This window comes from Xiphophorus maculatus, chromosome 2 (genome assembly GCF_002775205.1).
Source record: "Xiphophorus maculatus strain JP 163 A chromosome 2, X_maculatus-5.0-male, whole genome shotgun sequence".
Lineage (NCBI taxonomy): Eukaryota > Metazoa > Chordata > Actinopteri > Cyprinodontiformes > Poeciliidae > Xiphophorus > Xiphophorus maculatus.
The window spans coordinates 7,965,717-7,985,644 of NC_036444.1; positions in this window are offsets into that span (position 1 = coordinate 7,965,717).

Consider the following 19,928-nt stretch of genomic DNA (forward strand, 5'->3'; position numbering starts at 1 on the left):
ATTGGTCAGCACTAGAGGGCAGCAGAGGACAGCAGGAAACTAGAAGACTCCCTGCGATCCATCTTTTTCCTGAACTAACCTGTAGGCAAAAAAACATTTCAACAAAAGAAAATTCTAAAATCTTATACTTACTTGACTTTTGTTTTACAGCACTGATGAAAGTGGAGCAATATTTTGTTATGGATGTCCAGTTTGACTTTGCTTTATTAGTTGTTTTTGTCAATAAAAAAGAAATAAACAGCAGCTGGTGTTGGAAAGAGGAAGTTTGATGAATAAAATTCAGCATTCATTCATCTAAAATGGTTTGAATATATCTGCACCCAAACAGTTCTCTGATTTCAGTGTGCAGAGGAGGCCCCCTCCCCCCACATATTTGTGTAAGAAAATTACATCATAATCCCTCCCAGCATTCAATTAGCCATCTCTTATCGGCTGAACATCACAGGTGTTCTGATCATCTCGTGCCACTGGGTGCAGTCATCCAGGCTTTGAGTAGATGGTTGAAAACTCATCTACTGCCAGTCTGGCTGAGTTTCAATTGGAAAGCACTGGAGAGTGACTAACACGGAGCCTCTTGGAGAGGGTCAAGAGCCCAGAGCAAGCAGTGGCCATTAAATTCACCTCTATGAGATATTGAGTGCTTTGCTTTTTGACCAGGCTCTGTTTGATGTGCTGCACCACGTCATACACAGCTCCTCACCACAGGGCCCTCCACAGCCAAGTGGTGTGAGCTTTATAAAGATGTTATTATCAAACTCCTGATGAGCCTCTGATCAGTGCTTTCAAAAGAGACACTTGAGGGGAACTGCATCAAAAGGCCTGAAATACACCAAAAAAAAAAAAACACATCTTAAAGACAATGCCACTTATCAAACTGTATACTCAGAGTGCACCATTCTGCCTTTCAAAGCCTAAAGCCCGCTATGTTTATGAATTATTCTTCTTTTTGTCAATGTTGATAAACTTGCTGGAGGGAATTTTGCTCTTCTACTTGAGTACACAGTCAATTAGACTGCCTCAGATTTTTAAGAGCGAGCCTAATTGCAGTGTTTTATTGACTCTTTGCTTGAATGACTCTGATGAAGATGTCTTAAGCAGCCTTTGGCACAGTTGGGATAAAATCATTTTCGCATCAATCTGTAATGTAATTGAGGGTCGTTAATAATTCAGCGATTCAAATTTGTGTTGTCCAATCGTTCGCCTTTCATATTTAAATTTTTCTCGATTACAGGCTGATTAAATCTACACATATAAAACAGATGACCACACACAGAGATTCAGTTCGCAGTATTCAATGGCCTAGAACAACGAACAGTATAAAGCTGATATATTGATGCACAGCAAACAGTTGCTTCTTGTGAGACAGACAAAAAGAGCAGATGTGAACACTTTGGCAAATATCACTCTGGCCTGGTCTATCGTCTAGGTTGCAAATGATGCATGATGTCTTTTACCTGGAATACGCAAAAGGAAATGAAAATTTGTGTTCACAAAGGCTTTTCATGTGAAGAAGTTCAAGTTATTCTGTGTTGAATAGTACGCAAACCTCTTTATGTAACTGCAATGATAGCTTAAATAAAAAAAATGTGCAATTTTCCATCGGCTCCACAAGTGTGCATTGCTTTGTGTTGGTCAAGCTCAAAAATAATCCCATTTCAGTATGTTGCAGGTTATGGTTGTGCATACCAAAACATTAGAAAAATTAATGGTACGGATGCTTTAGCAAGACATGGTAGCCGTTTGATCTATTTTTAATTTAAAACACTTTGATCAAAGTTGTCTCACTGCACATGTTCACTGTTTTGTGTTATTAAATCTGAACTTAGCAGCAGGTACACGACCTTTTTCTGCTTACATGATTAACACCGTTCTGAACCAGGCAGTGAAAAGTGGGCATATGTTTAAATAGATGTGATGGAGCGTAACCCTATCCAGCTGTGCACCACACTTGGATTGTAACCAGCAGCTGAGGTATGATGGTTTCCATCCGCCACCAAATCTGCATCGCATCAACTGAATAATTGCAAATTCGAAAAGCAAGTTAAAACAAGTGACTCAATCATAGCCGCGGCTGTCCTTTAAACCGCAGCCTATTACACGGCTTTCTGCTCTCTTTTAGTGGCAAGCACAACAGTCCCTGACAATTAAAGTCAGTTAGTGGGAAGCGTCCATAAATACTGCATGAGAACATAGCTTTTGTAAAACCAAACCTCTGATCGGGGTCAACACTACATCTTCATATGTCACAGCTGTGGCTGGCAGCCAGCTCAATGTGTTGGGCCAGAAAACTAGGCGAACACAGATCAGTGCTGACAGCCAGGGACTTGTCATCTGGCCCATCGCTCAGACATTCAAGGCTCACCAGGCTTTACTGCTTTTTCATCTTACATGAATTTCCCTTTGGGAGAAAGCTTAAACTTACAGAAGGTGGGACTTTGGGGCGCTGTTGTCAACCATCAGTGAGCTAAGCGTGATATCACTTTGAACAAAACATCGGTTTTGGTCGGGGAGTTTAATAACTGGCTTTCCGGAGAGGAACCTGTTCCAAAGTAGCTTCTGCTAGTTTAACATGGCATGTTAATCTGCTAGTAACATGTCCATGTTAAACTAGCAGATGTCCAGATGAACCAAATGTCCATGGACATTTGGTTCAAGTTTGGAGCGGCTTCTCCAAACATGCAGTGAAGAACACAAGATTTTCCTGGAAAGAAAGTCATGTGTACTTTTGGCTCAATGCGAGTGGTCGCAGTTTATTTATTCATCATTTTATTTTAGTAAGCATAAAGTTACTTATTTGAAGCAGAATTGCATAAGACAGTTATGGATTACGTTAAGCACTTCAGTCTGAACATTTCACTACATTCAAGCCATTTTTCTTATGAACAATTACAGTATTTTGGACTTGAACTCAGTGAAGTTTTTTATAAGGCTGTAGGCAGCAGTAAACGTGAAAGAAGATTATCATTTTGGATTTGACTGATTATCTGTTTGCCGCAGCCTGCCACTGAAAGTCAGCAGGGAGAGAGGATACTTGGACAGTGCATTTATTGCAGCATGTAGTTTGTGTTTTATATATGCGTTGTGCTTTGGCGAAATGTTTGCGAAATTTGGTGATCACTATTGGCAGGTGTTGAGAATAAATAAATTCTGTGTTTTCCTTCTATCTCTGTTAGCTAGTTGCTAAGCGAAAGCTAAGCTGAACCTAAAGGAAATGACATGTTAGGAAATGCAAATGAGAGCTCTGCTTTGCGGAAATGACACAGTAGAGAATGCCTTCTTTGGGGCGTAGCTTAGACAGAGGCTAAAAGAAGTTACCAACAGTTGCTTGTGTCCATTTTGACTGTTAACTCTTAAAGGTAGCTTGTCAGAATGGCCCAGCACTATATTTTGGTATTAATAAATGGAATTCATGAATTCATCTCACTGACTCTTCTTCAACCTCATAAGTCACGAACTTAGCATGGAGAACGGATGATTCTCCACACAGGACATAATTTTTGGCACAATACATCTCAGAAATAGCGCTTTCACATGACCTGGGAGTTTGATGGCTCTGTTTGAGAGCACTAATAATGATTTGCAGATGCCTCGGGGCATAATTTTTCTATCTTTTCTCTCTTCATCCATGCTAAATCTACTGTTTATCTGACTAGCTTGGCCTACTCACCTCTTTTTTGACTGCAACACACAAACATAGCCATCTACATGAAATAGCTGCAGAGATCAAAAGCTCAGGTGAGAGAATTCACTGACAGGACAGCAATTACCCATGCATTACTCAAACCTCATCCCTACCAAAGAGTGACAAGAAAATCATCATTGTTGAAAGACAATGAAAATAAGTTTAGTTTGTGGGAAACTGTTTTGCAGTTTTCTAGAAGTTTGTTCCAGATTAGAGGAGCATAAAACAGATTAGTGCTTCTACATGCTTGGTTCTGGTTCTGGGAATATAGAGCAGACTAGAACCAGAAGACCTGAGTGCTCTGGAAGATAAGATTGATACAATGCCAACAGATCTTTAATGTCTCTTTCTAACTCACACAATTTTCTTCCAAGAGTTGCTGTAGATGCCTGTTGGCAAGAAGAATCTTCCTGTTAGTAAGAAAGTAAAGTTTATTTATAAAGTGCTTTTTATAGACACAAACGTCACAAAGCGCTCTACAATATAAATCACAATTGTTACACAAAGTATAAAAACAGGCATAAGGCAATAAAACTATGACACAAAAGCTTGGGAAAATAAGAGTTTTCAGTTAGTTTTTAAAAAACTCCACTGCGTTATCAAAGCGACGCTACAGGGGCGAACTGTTCCATGGTTTTGGAGCCACGACTGAAAGGCCATGTGCCCCTTAGTTTTTACCCGACAACATGGAACAACTAGAAGATTCTGGGTTTGGAGTTGGAAACCACGGACAGTAGAGTGTTTAGTTCAATATCTGGGCTGCTAAAAACACATTAAAAACCAAAGGTATTGTTTGAGATGGCTGTCTAACACACTAAATTGCTCTGGTGGGGTTGATGAGAGCATGACGACATCACTTCTCTGTAGTAAACTGTCAATGAGTCAGATTAGGAGAGACTAGAACCAAGGGGAGAACATTACTCTATTTTTATAGTACTAAAGAAAAAAGTTTCACTGGTATATGTTTAGTTAATCAATAACCTTTTAAAATTGTTGTTTACCTGAGCAAAGCACAAAAAGAGTGTAAGAGTGTTCCTCTTAGTTTAGTCCGAACATGGACAGAAACTAGCTCTTATAATGAATGACTTGAAATGAATTCAATGACTTGAATGTGTTCTTACTTGCTGCCAAAATATTTCTTCCATAAATGTACAACTGCAAAATCTCCTTGGAAACTCATCAGAAATTTTCTGGAAATGAAAACAGAAATTCATTGTGAGGGTAAGACGAGTCCCCTGTTGGCTTTTGATTTTTATGATATAATTGTCCACAGGTTGTTCAAAACAAAGAAACTTGGAATGGATGCCCCAGTTTTAGTTTTTACACCTTTTTTTATTGCTGCAAGGACAGTAGTTAACAAAACACATTCCACCACTTTGGCTTTTAAGCAGTAGAAAGCCATTGCAGTTTGAAACACACCTTTCAGGGGACACAAAGAAAACTTTAGGAAGAGGGAGCGCTGGTCAGATGAGACAAAATTGACGTTTTTGACAGCATGCAAAACTCTGTGCAGTGAAAAACCCAATAATCCCCCTGAACAAACTATATCTAGACAGAGACCCAAATGATGACAGCATCATACTGTGGGCAGAGAAACTTGTCAGACTGGATGGGGAGATGACAGAAGTTAAATATAGGGTAACTGAAAGAAAATGTGTTTTTTCTTGTTTTTTTACAGACATTCATCTGTTGCAGGATAATGTCCTAAAATATAGTCAGAGACACAATGCAATGGTTTAGATCAAAGCATTTAAAACAGGTTTGCAGACATGTAGCTGCCACAAAAGTCTTCCTTCAAGAATAGCTGTTTAATAAAACAAAACAATTTCAAGGGGTATGAATATTTAAAGGGCACAAGTTTATGTTTGACGTGCTTTTATGTGTTTTGTGAGGTACTTTGTGTTTTCATCTGTGAAAGGTGCTATGCAAATAAAATTTTACTTTCTTACCTACCTAATGCCGTATTTTATGCATGCAATAACCTGTTAAATTATAGATGTGAGTAAAAACTTGATTACAAGACAGAAATGTTGATTTGGAACAAACTAAAACAACATTTTAGGGACCAAGGTAAGACGATGTAGACCTATTACTGAAGTTCTCCCCTTTTACCCATTGTCTCCCTTCATTGCATCAAATCCTAAAAAGGAGCAAAGTGTGGGAAGATGTTAATACAGGCATGAGAATTAGCTATGCTCCTAATTTACTACTGTAGATAGATTGGAGCAAAACTGTAAGATTTTTTTGGACGTGTGACTCAAACAGTACAACTTGTGTACTTGTACTTAAGAATTTGAAGAGGTGTAACTGTTGTTTTGTCTGTGAAAGACTGAAAAAAAATCTACAATTATACAACTCCTACAGGATTTTTCTGAGCTACTTCAAGTTCGTAGTTGCACAATGCACAACCAAAAATACTCTCATTCTATACCGACTGCTGATAAAAGGTTAAAAACACACTAGCTCTGAAAAATGAATAAGGTCCAGAGATAACAGATGTAAAAGCTCCCACACTCTCTTATCTACTTTGACAAATAGATGGGTCAAAGAAGTTTCAAGCTTACAGACACTCTTGAAGGTTAGGTTTGGTTTTTAAGCTGCTGAAGTACATTTCAGAAGAATTCCTCAAACCCCATCAGCGCACGTGTAAGATGGTACAACACACATCTGCTGCCTCCACTTCCAGCTCTGATTTCTTTTTAGCCTTTCAAGTCACAGAGGATCCAAACGTTCATAGTCTAAATCACTGTGTTTTTTTAGTTCATGCACTTGACTGCTGTTCTAAAGATGAACACAACACACATTACATTGAACACTGTCCATTTTATATCCTTGAGCTATCATCAGTCGTTGGATTAATCTATTTGTCCTCATGCGTGTTGCGGTTACGTTTAAGCACTGGAAAAAAAAAAATCGGACCATTGACAGCCGCATTTCAAGACATGACTGATTTCTTTTTGAAAATACTGGGAACTGCTGTTGTGTAGCCTCAGATTGCCAAATTGGGCTGAAGAGTTTTCCCTCCCCCTCTTTGTTCTTGGCGGCTGACTAAGTGCTTGCAGCTGTCACTTGAGTGTATTCTCCTTGCCCAGTATATGTGGCTTGGCTGCACTTTTAGCTGGCTGTGTCTTCACTGTGGTGACAGTGTGCCATGACTGATTTCCGTCGACTCACTTTCATTGTAACCACAATGTGTCCTTCACAAAAAAAAAAGAAGAAAGTCTTGAGTGCTTTTTTACAAGTGCTCGATCTCATCTAGTTAACGCCACAGCGTAACCCGGGGTTTGCGTGCAGTTGGCTGATTATTTAAGGAGCGCTGCGAGCAATTTGCTGATGAAAAGAAAGGAGATGAGATGCCAGAAATCGTTGTGCTGACAATGGTGCAATGCAAGATGATGTATGAGGCTTAAATGGTGTTTGAATGTGGTACAGATTGATTTACCTTTCGCTCGATTAGGATGAAAAAAATGTAAGCTTGTTAAAAATAGCTTTTAACCAACTGATGTCTGTTTGCTGCAGGAAGGAGAATGATATTTCAAACCTTTGTCTTGCCAATGCTATCATGCAAATTCCTCACAGTAGATACAGCTTACCTGTGAACAATCATAGGTGGCAGTTGGAGGAGGGTGAAATTGCACCACATGGTTTTCATATCTGCATAAAGCTCAGTCAGTCAGGTTCCTCCACACAAACACCTACGCAAAGGCAAACACAAAAGCCTCTTTCAAAACACACACGCACACACACACATCAGCAGTTTATATTAAAATAGCCTGGCCTTTTCCTCCAGAAGTTGCCCTTTCTGAGTGGTAGGTAATTACAATTACAGGCTAAGAATTTTTTTTTGACTAATTTCAAAGTTTCTAATAAAGCAGAATTTTTTTATCAGACAGTGGCAGGAAATTTAATGAAAGGCGAGCGTGACTAAATTACACAAAAAACTGATTCATAAAGCTGTTGCAATGGTGTTTTGTATCTTGTTTAGTAAGTTTTGATCTTTTTAAAAAATTTTCATGTTATAACAACAAACTTCAATATATTTTATTATGATTTTATGTGACAAACTAACCAAAAGTAGTAACTGTGAAATAAAAGGGAAATAAAACATGGTTTGTTATAATTTTTTTATACATAAAAATCTAAATGGCGTTGCATGTATACTGTTAGGCGACCATTTGTGTTCCGGTCCATAAATCAAAGTGGCTCAAAGGCTACATAATAAATAATGTGGAAAGGTCTTTAACTCAAGTTTAACAAAAAATATACAAAAAAAAGAAAAAAAAACCCCAAAAGACTTTCAAAATAAATAAATAATAATAATAATAAAAGCAATTATTATTATTATTTATTTATTATTTATTTATTATTAATTATTATTATAAGAAATTTGGGATTTGCCAAGCAGCTGAATGTGAGATCCGGATCGATTCCCTGACTAACCAAATATTGACACCAAACAATAGAACTAGACTGTCAGCTCAACAAAAGACAACAAAGGATGGTTGGAAAAAGGTGGAAGCCATTTGTAGATTTACCTTTAAGCTTTATTTTCTAAGATATTAAAAAAGGGGGGAGTTCTTGCAATTCTTGTAGTTTATGCTACCGTTCTACGTTCTTCTAGGTTCTTTTGGGGATTTTCCTTTCAGTTCTGCCTTCATCCATCTTCCAGCAACTCCGACTGGCTTTCTTATTCTTGCTGAAGAAAAGCATCCCAACACCATGATACTGCCACCACCATATCTGAGTTTAGAGGGGGAGTGTTCAGGGTTGTTAGTTTAACTACACATAACATTTTATTTGCAAGCCAAAAAATTCTATTCATTTGTCATCCGAGCAGGTGACAAAAATGATGCTGTGTCCCCATCATGATTTTTCTTGATCTTTTGGCTTATCAGATAATATATACTCTAGTTTGATGTCGTAACATCACAAAATGTGATGGGGTTTGAAAATATTTGCTGCTGATCTTAGCTTAATGTGCTTTACAAATCTTGCAAGTTATTGAATCGATTAAAAATCAGTGAGCTTTTGCACATGAGCGCTACCTGAGATGCCATTTGCACCGGCCTTACCAGACTCTGATGATTCAATGCATGCCTAATAAACTGAGGTGAGAATTCAAATGAGGCCCAAACTGCCTGCGAGGCTCGCTAAAGCAAACACCAGGACAGCTGGCAGAGAAATCATTGTGACTAATGGTCTCAGTGTGAGACAGGAGCACGGCTGTGGGTGGCTGTTTCAGCACGCTAAGAGGAACAGACTTTGTTTGCTTTCCTATAGCATAAAGCGTGACTGTGTGATTGTGGAAGTGTTAGCTTTGTTTGCGTTGCTTTCACTGCCACCGCAGCGTGACACCAGACCCATCAAAAATATTTGCGGCATTTTTTCTTCTTTTTTTTTTTTTGTCTCTCGACGGAGAGACATTGTAAAGTTTGAACATATTAGCCCTCTATGGCATGACTTTTTATTTTTGTGGGGAAGAAATATTTTCCTGCATTCTTTGGGAGCTTGGTGGTCCCTAATTACATGTCAATCATAAAATCGGACTCTGACACCTCCTGGAACCAGATTTGGGTTTGTTGCCTCAGGGTAACATTGGTCTAGAACACCAAGATTGTCTACACTGATTATGAGAAATGAAATACAAATCAAACAACAACTATATTCATAAAAGAACTATTTTTTGGACAAAAATATGTCAAAAATCATGCCCCCCAAAAAATAAAATAAAGGAGCAATGTGAGGTACAGCTATGTGGTTTGTTGCCTGAGGGCAACGCCATGCCATAGAGGGTTAAGTCACATCGCTCTCAACCGATGGGCAGTATTTAAATCCTGCTGTGATTTCTAGACGTGACGCGTGGCGACCTGTTGTCAGGGTGGATGGCCTGATTTGCTCTCCCCTTGTCTCCCACTACCGCCTCTGAATCCGACTCAAAGCTGGAAAACGGCTGTGCAGCTGTCATAATTGCGGCATGGCTCAACGTGACACGGGGAGCATGCTTTTGCTATTATCTGTTCCATCTGATCCAGGAGTGAATGCTAAACCTCCACTGCATCCCTTTTTTCCTCACAGGCCGCTGCTTGAGCAATAACCACATCAAAGGCTCTGAGGAGATAGCAGGATTCTTTGAAGCATATTTGTGGAGCTGAATTTGCTGAGCTAACACGGTCCACCCAGAACACCCTTGAATAAGCTTGTTTGGCTAGCATCATCTCTGTTTGTTGAAGAACTGAGTGGTTTCTAATGGATAACATACGAGGCCCCTCTCTCTCTTGTCGTTTTTCCTCCTTTCGAGCAGCTAAACGCATCCGTTCTGCCAGTGTTTTTTTTTTCTTTTCTTTTGCTCGTCTGACATACGCTTCATTGGGTGCCAGCTCAAATATTTATCTAATATCAAACTGGCTGTCATATTTTGGAAGCAGTAAAATGCCACAAAATAAATTGCATCATGTTTCACGGTGCCAAGTGAAAAATGCCTGTTAATAACAAATCTTAAAAGAGATGGCTTGCAGACAAAAGAAGCAATGTGATGGATTAGTACATACCTTGCAGTGGTATTCTTACTTTTCCACAATTTTTACTTTCACAGCTACAAAATTCTATTTGTATAACTGGGATTTTATGTCACAGACCAAATGCATAATTGTCAACTGTAAGGAAAAGAATACATGTGCATGGTGTTAAACTATGATGAGGTAGAAGTCTTACGTAGTTTTCCATAAGTCAGGTGGAGTTCACAGCTAACATGCAGAAGAAGGTGTTCCTATAAAATAAAGCCAAATGGAATTTCTTTTTTAGACTTTGTGCAATATTCAAGCACATATTCACATCCCACCTTGAACTACAGAACTGCACTGTAAAACACGGTGGTGGCACCATCATGCTGTGGGCATGCTTTTCTTCAGCAGGGACAAGGAATGTGGTCAGGGTTGATGGGAAGGTGGACAGAGCTGAATACAGAGCAGCAACCTGTCAGTCTGCAAAACACTGGGCTGGAGGTTCAGATTCTAGCAGGGAAGTGATGCTAAAAGAGAGCTACACAACAATGGTTTAGATCAAAGTATATTTATGTATTTGAATGGCTGGCCCAATCAAAGTTCAGACATGGAGTTATTTGTGAATCGTTGGCAAAATATGAGAATTTATGTTCACAGAAGCTGCTCATCTGATCTGACTAAATTTGAACTATTTGAACTAAAGGAGAATGGGGAAAACTTTTAGTCTCTAGATGTGCAAAGCTGGTAGAGACATACCCCAAATACACCTAGCTATATTTTCTGCAAACTTGGTTCTTGGTTCTTTAAACTTTTCTTATTTTTACTTACAAAAGTTTTTGAAAACCATGTATTCTCTTCCTTCTGTTTCACAACTATTGACTACTAATGTAATTAAAATTCATTAAAGTTTGAGGTTGTAATGTGACAAAATGTGAAAAAGTTAAAGACACTTTAACACTTCTTCAAGGCAGTGCTGTACATTGTGTTTTGACATAAACTTAAAAACACACGGTGCACTCAAGGAAAGCCACCACATAATAACTAAAGTGACCCTTTGACTCCTGAAAGTGAAGTCCGTTTTAAGGGTGAATATAACAAGTGGATAAACATAATACCTCTCATGATGATTTACTTTCCATATTCACAAGTTGTCGCATCTTTTTGTCTGCACTTGAACTGTCTGGTATATATGCAGAGGGAAAGGTTTGAATCGCCAATCAGTTTTGGCTCATTTGAAAGTGAAATGTGTGGAAATGCTGACATCTCTTTCTCTTCCCTCCCTAACACCGGGGGCACCACAGGATTTACATCCCCATCTCTCTCTCAATCTCTTTTTCTTTTCTCATTTACATTATGGATGGTTCATTTAGCTTACATGACTGAGTGAATACATAACCCAGGGCAATTCAAAATATCGTCGGGGCCTGTAGGAATAAAATGAAACCACATAAGCAGAAAGGATTGCTGCAATGTCTTCTGTTGGATCCTGTAGCTCTTCCTCTTGCTCACACAGTTGAAAAACATGGCCACAGTTGACCTTGAAGACAGAGCTGAAATGTGTGTTGGTAATCTACAGAAAGACCTGCAAGAACAAGATTTATTGTTAAACCTTGTCTGAAGGTGGTTGTGTAATCATGCACAGTACTGGCTTTGTTTATGAAAGTTTACCTTTCTCAGAGCAGCACGGGTGTGAATCACTAAAGTCACCAAATCTCACATTCATTAAAACATCTTAAGGATCTTGACTAACATTCCAGAACATTGATCTGTTGCTACAATAATAAATGAAGCAACACGTTTTCTGAAATCCTTTACATTTTTATACCTTATGTTCACATATACACGTTTTAGGTGAGGGAACATTTTTATTTATGATTACTAAAATTAATTTTTTCTTATCTTTTTAGCTTTGACAAGACCCTGTCTTTCACTAAATTTTGAAAGTGAACTGTTGAACTTAAATATTGAGAGTAAGGGGCAAATTATAATCTTTACTGTGCATTCTGTTAATATAATAATGAATTATATTTCCAGCTGGAAATACAATAAAAAAACAACCTTTGAAGTTACCGGGAAAGTCCAAGGTCACAGAGGAGCTCTGGATTTGGTTCCCAACTCAGCTGCAGTACATTTAAAACACAGTGATTACTGATCAATGAAAAATAACATATCAATAAACATATTTGTAGTAATGTATCAGGGACATAAGAATGGTGGTGTATCCCTCAGTAGTCTGTCAACAAGTGATGGACTGAAGTTGCACAGGTTTTCTTTCACTTATGTCTGGCATTCAGCCATAGCCATAAATTTGGTGCCACCAGTTCAGCAACTTTCTGCCAAAATCCTGTCAAAACCATCTGATCAGCTTTCCAGCCTTGTTGCCGAATCCAAAACCCTGAAAGAGAAGTCATTTTGCAATAACAGTGAGTCTGATTGTCTGTTGAAATGCTCTTCTTGGGAAATACTCTTAATCTCAAGTTGCCTACCTATCTCTTTATCTGTTCTTAGAAGTAAAAACAATGACTTTATCTATTCAAGTTAACTATTGTAGATCAAATTTCTGTGTTTGTGCTTTCCTTCTTTGTATTGCTGTGTTAAGCTACAACTATGAGGTAAATAATGATAACTCATTTGAAATCTTTCTGCTTGTGCATCCGCTTCTGCATTCAGGTTTTTCTAAATAGTGAATCAGAAATTGAGTATTATTGTTTTTAATTTAATGTTTACTTATCCTGATGTTTTTAAGCGTTTTGTGTCATGGCCAGTTTTCCATACTGATGTTCAATGAATATTTAGGTGATAAAATATTTGGTTCATGCCAGCTTTACAAGAGATGTGTGGCTTTGTAAATCAAATAACTATGTTAAAGGAACACTATGCAGCTGTTACTGACATCTAGTGGTCAAGCTGAGAATAGCAAATGTTTTATTTTATTGAATTTTGGCATGAGAGTATAATACATCTTTAGCGTTTATAGATGTTGAACATATTTTATTCTCATTTTGATGCATTATTGTCTCTCCTGACATTATGTAACATGATCTCTGCCCTAAAATATTGTCATTTTCCAAACTTTGGATCAATTGAAATATAAAACACCTTCGAGATGTTTTTGCCAATATTCATCTTTATTGTTTTGTCTTTTCGTCTTCACAAGCACCCATATTGTGAGACTGTCAGCGGAAAGGACATGATTGCTGAAGAACATCAGGGCATAAAATGAAAGGAATTCATGGACTCAAGGTGAATGATAAAGTACAGATATGGTGGACTGTTTAGTAAGAAATTTCAGACACAGTCTGGGAAATGTCTACGTGAGAGATAGAGATAAAAAGCCACCAAGCAGGTGAGTAGGCCTGCATGTGAATAATCAAGTAGGCTTTTCTTATCTGTGTGTTTTTGTCTGCGTGTGCGTTTTACGGTTGAGCAGAGCTGTTAACATTATAGCTGCGATGTGTAACCAATGATAAGAATTTAATACCTGCATTCAGATGAAAAGTATGCTTTGGCACAGAACGCAAGCTTTTATCACGGCTGCCAAGAAGTTTGACAGCACTGTTTTCATCACGGAGATGCAAACTGCACAATAATCTGGGTGACAAGCCTGTTTTACAACCTCAAGGCCTCAATGAGCTTAATGACAGAAAAAGCGTACACATAAACACAGCTCTGCTCTCACACAGGAACAACAAAGCTGTTGCGTTTCACAGAAAGACACTGCACAGGTGATTGTTATTGTGCACTGGTGTTAAAAAAAGAAGGAAAACATTTGTTCTGGTTGTGAAGTTCACCTGTGCACCCTCAACCTCCATCATCAGCTGCGGTTCTCCTTCTCCTGTTCCGCCTCACGTTAGCGCTGCCGCTCCAGCCTGGACAAGTCCGTGGCTGTTATCTCAATGATGTTCTAATTCTAGTCAAACAGTTCTGTGTTTGACTCAATAGAGGCAGTGTTAGTCAGGAGAGTCAATATTAGCAGAGCACACAGAGCAGGGCTGGTGTTAGGAGAGACAGGAGTTATGTGTGTGTGTGTGTGTGTGTGTGTGTGTGTGTGTGTGTGTGTGTGTGTGTGTGCGTGCGTGTGTGTGTGTGGGATGGGTGTGTGACAGCACACACAGTTAAGTGTGCTCTGTTAGTGAACCTTGACTGCCCACTGCAGTAATAATAATAAAGATAATAAGAAAACGGAAGAAGGAAAACCTCTGCTTACCTTTTTTTGTCCTCTGTGGTTTCCGTGTTTAACAAGAATGACATGTCTTTTATCACCTGCCTCTCACATTGATGTTATTGTTAGACATCAGACTCTCTCATTCCACACCGTGCAGCTGAGGGCGCTCTGCAGTCAAGCCCCAACCTGCCGACGGGCCTGTGAGCAGCACGTCAAAAAGGAAATTCGTTTTTTTTTTTTTCTCAGTCACAATCAAATGGCAGCATCACATGTCAATGTCCTGATAATAACAGTGCCACTGGGTGCTGTGGTGGCACAAAGGCAGAGCACAACCCACGTATTGAGGCCTTAGTCCTCGTGGCGATGGTCGCAGGTTCGATTACCAGCCTGGCGACATTTGCTGCATGTCTTCCCCTTCTCTCGTTACACTATTTCCTGTCGAACTACTTTCAAATAAAGGCCAATAGAGCCAACAAAACCTTTTTAAAAAAACACTGTGTCTGTTAGTTTACAGATTTCTTTATAGAGTCAATGGAGACTTGGTGAGCAGTCTTATAGTGGAAAAATTCCTAAAGGCAATCGTTTCACCACATAAAACATGTGACGGCGTGAACAATATTTATGCCTGAATGAAGTTTTAATTACACATAGCAGCTAAAAAATGTGTCTGCTCTGCCTCATTTGTAATCATGAAGTCATAGGAAATTATATATCAGTCAGCCCAGAGCAACTTCTGTTTGTTCATGGTTCATCCGTCTTTCTTATTTCCACAGACTGAGACTGGGTAGAAAAAGAAATTACCGTCCTGCATCTGTTTCCCATTCTTTTGTTTATTAAAAACAAACTTTCTCCAAACTTGAAAATGAAACAACATGAGCGGGGACTGTTTTTTTAAAGCAGTGTCACAGGCACATTTACATCTTTAGAAGTTTTAAAAAATCTTTCTGCATAAATACCTCTGACACCTGTGGCTTATAGACAAATGAGGCTTAGACATATACAGTATATGTGTATTTTTAAGCTAGTGGTTGCAGCTTACATTTCAAATTCACTCGGTAGTTTGGTATTTATAAGACACATTGGCACATCTGCAGACTTTGAGCAGATAACAAGAAGGCTGAACAGTGTCTAGATGAATACTTTCTGATAATTCTGATACTAACTAATTGATAATAAAAGATGCTGAACTTAGTTTCAAATCTCAACTCTGTAATCTTTTGTCTGCATCTTCTCTATCACACACAGCACCAAGATGTATTTCCTCCAAATGTATTAATCTTTTATAGCCTTCCTGACCTTGGCAGTAAGGCTATAAAAAATGTAATCCTGCTCTCATTTTTTCATATTATAGTTCTGAAAAATAAAAACAGAATTTACTAAAACTGGTATCAGCAGTACAACGTTGTAAAACAAAAATGTACTTAAGAAACTGGCCACAAAGCTCTGCTTAGCCTCTATGTCAGGCTTGGCACCTCAACTTATATAGGCAAATAGCAGTCCATGAAATATCGTCATTATTTTTTTACATTATTATTTGACTCAACTTAATAATTGACCTTAAAATCAGGGGTGTGAAGAGGGAATCGTTTAAATGCAGCTGGTACAATTTTGGACATGATGGATCACTTTCAAAGATTTGTTGATCGCAGTGAAACCAATGTGAATTTTGTAACCAAAAGTATTGTGTGAAAAAAGCAGTAGGGGGAGAGTAATGTGGCAGATTAAACATGTTATAGCACTGCAATGGTGTGGCCATAGCAACCTGCTTTATTGGCATTTCAAAACAGCCTGAGGCCAATTTTTGGGGTTGGTCCTGCAGCTTACACACAACACAATCTCAGAGGATCCTGGAAATGTATTGATTTTACTTTTGTCTTAATTTATTTACAGTTCAGATGTTTTACCAAGCTAATGATACCTTAAAATTAAAAATATTGTACGAGGAGTGAGATTTTTGTCTCACAAGTATAACATCTAGTATAAATAGTACCAATCAAAAGCCATCTCTCTCTTATCATCAAGAGCATGAGTGTGGGATTCTCATTTTAGGCTTTGATTGATTAATTTTAACCATTCTTTTCTAGAAAGTTTGATAACAAATAACTATAGTGAATTTTAAAAGTAAGAACATGTATATTTTTAATTTATTGTGAATTTTATGTAATCTAAGCAGAAATTAAAGATTGTCTCAAACATATATACACTTCCCCACCTACAGTTGGTTGAATGTCCCTTAGCAAGTTGCAAATAAGTCAAACATTTTTGTAGTCATTAGTAAAGTCATAATTTGGGTAGATATTTAAACAGTCTACCTATAAAATAGACTTCATTAGTTAGCTTACCAGATCATATTTAACTTCTATTATTAATCTATAACTTTTTTAGTCCCCTTTAAGGTTGGATCCATTGCAGAAGCTAAATTCCAGCTTGTTTTATCTTTTCCTAAATAGGTTTTGATAAATGTTTGGCATTATTGTTTCCTTGGAATACTAAATTGGGCCAAATTTCACTCATGTGATTGTAGATAAAAGGAAAACATTTGGATGTTTAGGGGACAACCAAGGCTCAATCCTCTACTGAACTTGAAGATGCTGGAACACTGCTGTAATTTTACACAGTGAAGTGATCACCATGAACTGAACTGTGCTCCAATAAGTCAACAATGCCAATAGACATCAAACTTGTATTTTAGTGGATCTTTTAAAGGAACCATTCAACTTTTGGAATGGAATAAAGAGCAATAGTAAAAATGTTGAGTTGTTGCGCCACATGTTTCTTAAACGTTGGATGATTCACAGCCCATGACTTCCAAAATGAATTACAAATTTAGAGACTGTTCTCCACCTAAACTCAGCACATTGTAAATGAGAAGCTGTACTTCGTCATGCTTGTTGTAATTACATTTAAATGCAATGACAATGATGCTATCTAAAAACTGCTCAACCTAAGCAGTATTTTTTCCCCATAGACTATTTGGATTATGGTTCTTGAAAGTTAGTTTTCTCTCTTGTACCCTTCAGTCATCACTATTGCTTAAATAGTTCTAATTGTGAACTGTGGCATTGCTTTTGCAATGTTAAACTAAGAATAGTTATGAAATTGTTGAAGAATTTGACATCACAGACCCCTCCATCTTTACTTGCAAACAATTCAGCCTTGCTAAGTTGCTCTTTTTAATACCCAGTCTATTATAAACACACTAAATTGCAATGTTTTTGCACACAAGACTGCTCCCCCCCACAAAACCTTTGGATGGAATGTTTGAAAATTTCTGAAATTTCTAAAAGGACTGTAAGAACAGCCAAAGACATCTTGTTCTGTCAAAACAGCAACATGAACACTTAATAATGATGTAGTTGCCACCACACATATGAAATAACTCTGTAGCTAAGCTACTGCAGCAGCTGTGATGGTTGCAAACAGTCAGTCATGTCTGACTGAGCTTGTGGCCTTGTTAGCAGTAATAACTAGAGTAAACAAACAGCAGCGGTGTATTTTAAGGTCATCACAGGCATTAACCAAAATCTCAGAGTCAGCACAAAGCAGTGACTCGGATGTGGCAGCATGCTTCTCCTTTATAAATCTGCTGACATGTGAAAAAGAGCAACATTAGCTAATGCACTACTTAAAGACCATAATTGCTCTTTCCCCTACTGTTAATGAATGCTAATTAGAAGTCTGGAGCAGTTTTGTGGTGTGTGCTGGCTGCTCCTCTAATGTGCCGTATTGTTCTTCTCCTCGCTCCAGCTCAGCACTAATGCTGCTGTGCCAGCTATTAAAGTCAGATAAGCTATCCATCTTTAGCACTGCCAGCCAAAAAGCCACTAATAGCTTAGCCACAAAATTGTTAATTTCCACGGTTTTCCCTCTCCCTGTTTCCCTGTTTGAGCGTCGGCACTCAGTGTACAGCAAATACACTGAGGCAGATATTCCACTTTGGCTCCATGGTGTTATTTTCTTTTTTCAGCCCACATTTAGCAGCCTCATTATCGTCAAATAACTCTTCCAGGGGAAGCAGGCTGCTATATCTGTGGGTCCCTCCTCATCCTCATACCCCTCCTCATTCAATGTGACACTCTATCTTGGATGCTGTTGTGAAAGTCTATCAACATCATAAAGCTCTCTTTGCTAAATACATGACTGTGTTACGGGACTCCACCTTGTGGGTTGCAATAACACAATTTAATCCATAAAACACCTCTACTGTAATAAGGGCAATCACAACCAAGCTTTTAACGAGGATTAGGAGACATATTAGCAGGCCATGTTATCCTCATTCTGGATTGCTGATAATTTTACAACTGGTTTTAGGGTCTGGCAGACATCCATTCACCAGTTTTGGCAACATGATCCTCAGAAGGTTTGAAGAGAAAAAAAATTATGCACGCCTACACTTGTACAGAGTCAGAAAGAGTGGGCACACTATCAAGACAGAACATTTTGTCTGGCAAACCTAATGTTTGCTGTCAACAAAGTGATTAAAATAATTTTTATATTTGGATTCCAGAATCCAAATATAAAAACTTTCTTGTTTGGTTAATTGTCCTTCTTATTTTTGACAAATTATATTGTATATTCAGGCATCCACATTTATTTCATGAGTGTCATGAATTTTTCCATTGTCTCATAATCATTAGCAGCCAGAGTTTGCCACTTTTCAAACAAAATTCACCTCGAGTGTTTCCAGCTGTCATTATTTATAAGTTTTGGGAAAGGTTTGGGAATATCTGTCAAAATCTGACATGATGATTATTTATCCAAATACCTTGTTAGAAAACTGATGTGTCCCTTTTGACACCCCACGTATTACATCATATGAATGATTCAGTCAGTAAATAAGTCGGTGACTAACATTAAGCTCTGAATGAATAACCACAGTGAGCATATACAGTATTTCACAATGCCAGATTTGTACTCTGCACAAATATGAAATAATCATCTTCATGTCAGACAATAAATAAGCCAGGAAGTGACTGGTTTATAGTGGGTGGGAGAGTTATAGTCTTGTGGTTTTGCAGTCATGCCTTTGTTCTGTGACTGTCGATGTGGTACAAATTAACTTTTCAAATTGTGAGAGATTGTAATGTTGTTTGACATGTAAAATAAGTGAGCTTCATCCATTTTCTCCTGCCAGTCTGGCCTCACATGTAAAATATCTGAGAGCTCTACAGCCATATTTAATAAATTATAATATGTCAATGAGAAAATTTTAAATCTAAGCAGGTATTGAACATACTTTTCGTTTTATCCTTCTCTAACAATTTGTTTCTATTCCTGTAATAAGAACAAGTTTTTTTCTTGGTCTTATATAATGTTCTGTATAAGGTCGTGTTTTCATTAAGTGCAAGTGGAAACTCATCATTCAAATATCCATCTGTGTGTAATTTATACATGTGCCTCACTTGGCAATTATGGTCTTTTCAATGATATCCTCAATTACTGAATGTGTCACAAATGCAAATAAATAGACCTTTACTCCAGCTGTAGCTACATTTTACACAAGATGCAACCAAGTTGGATTACAAAGCTCAAAGTTTAAAAATTTGTATTGGTACTTCAGATATAGGAAGCATTCTGCATA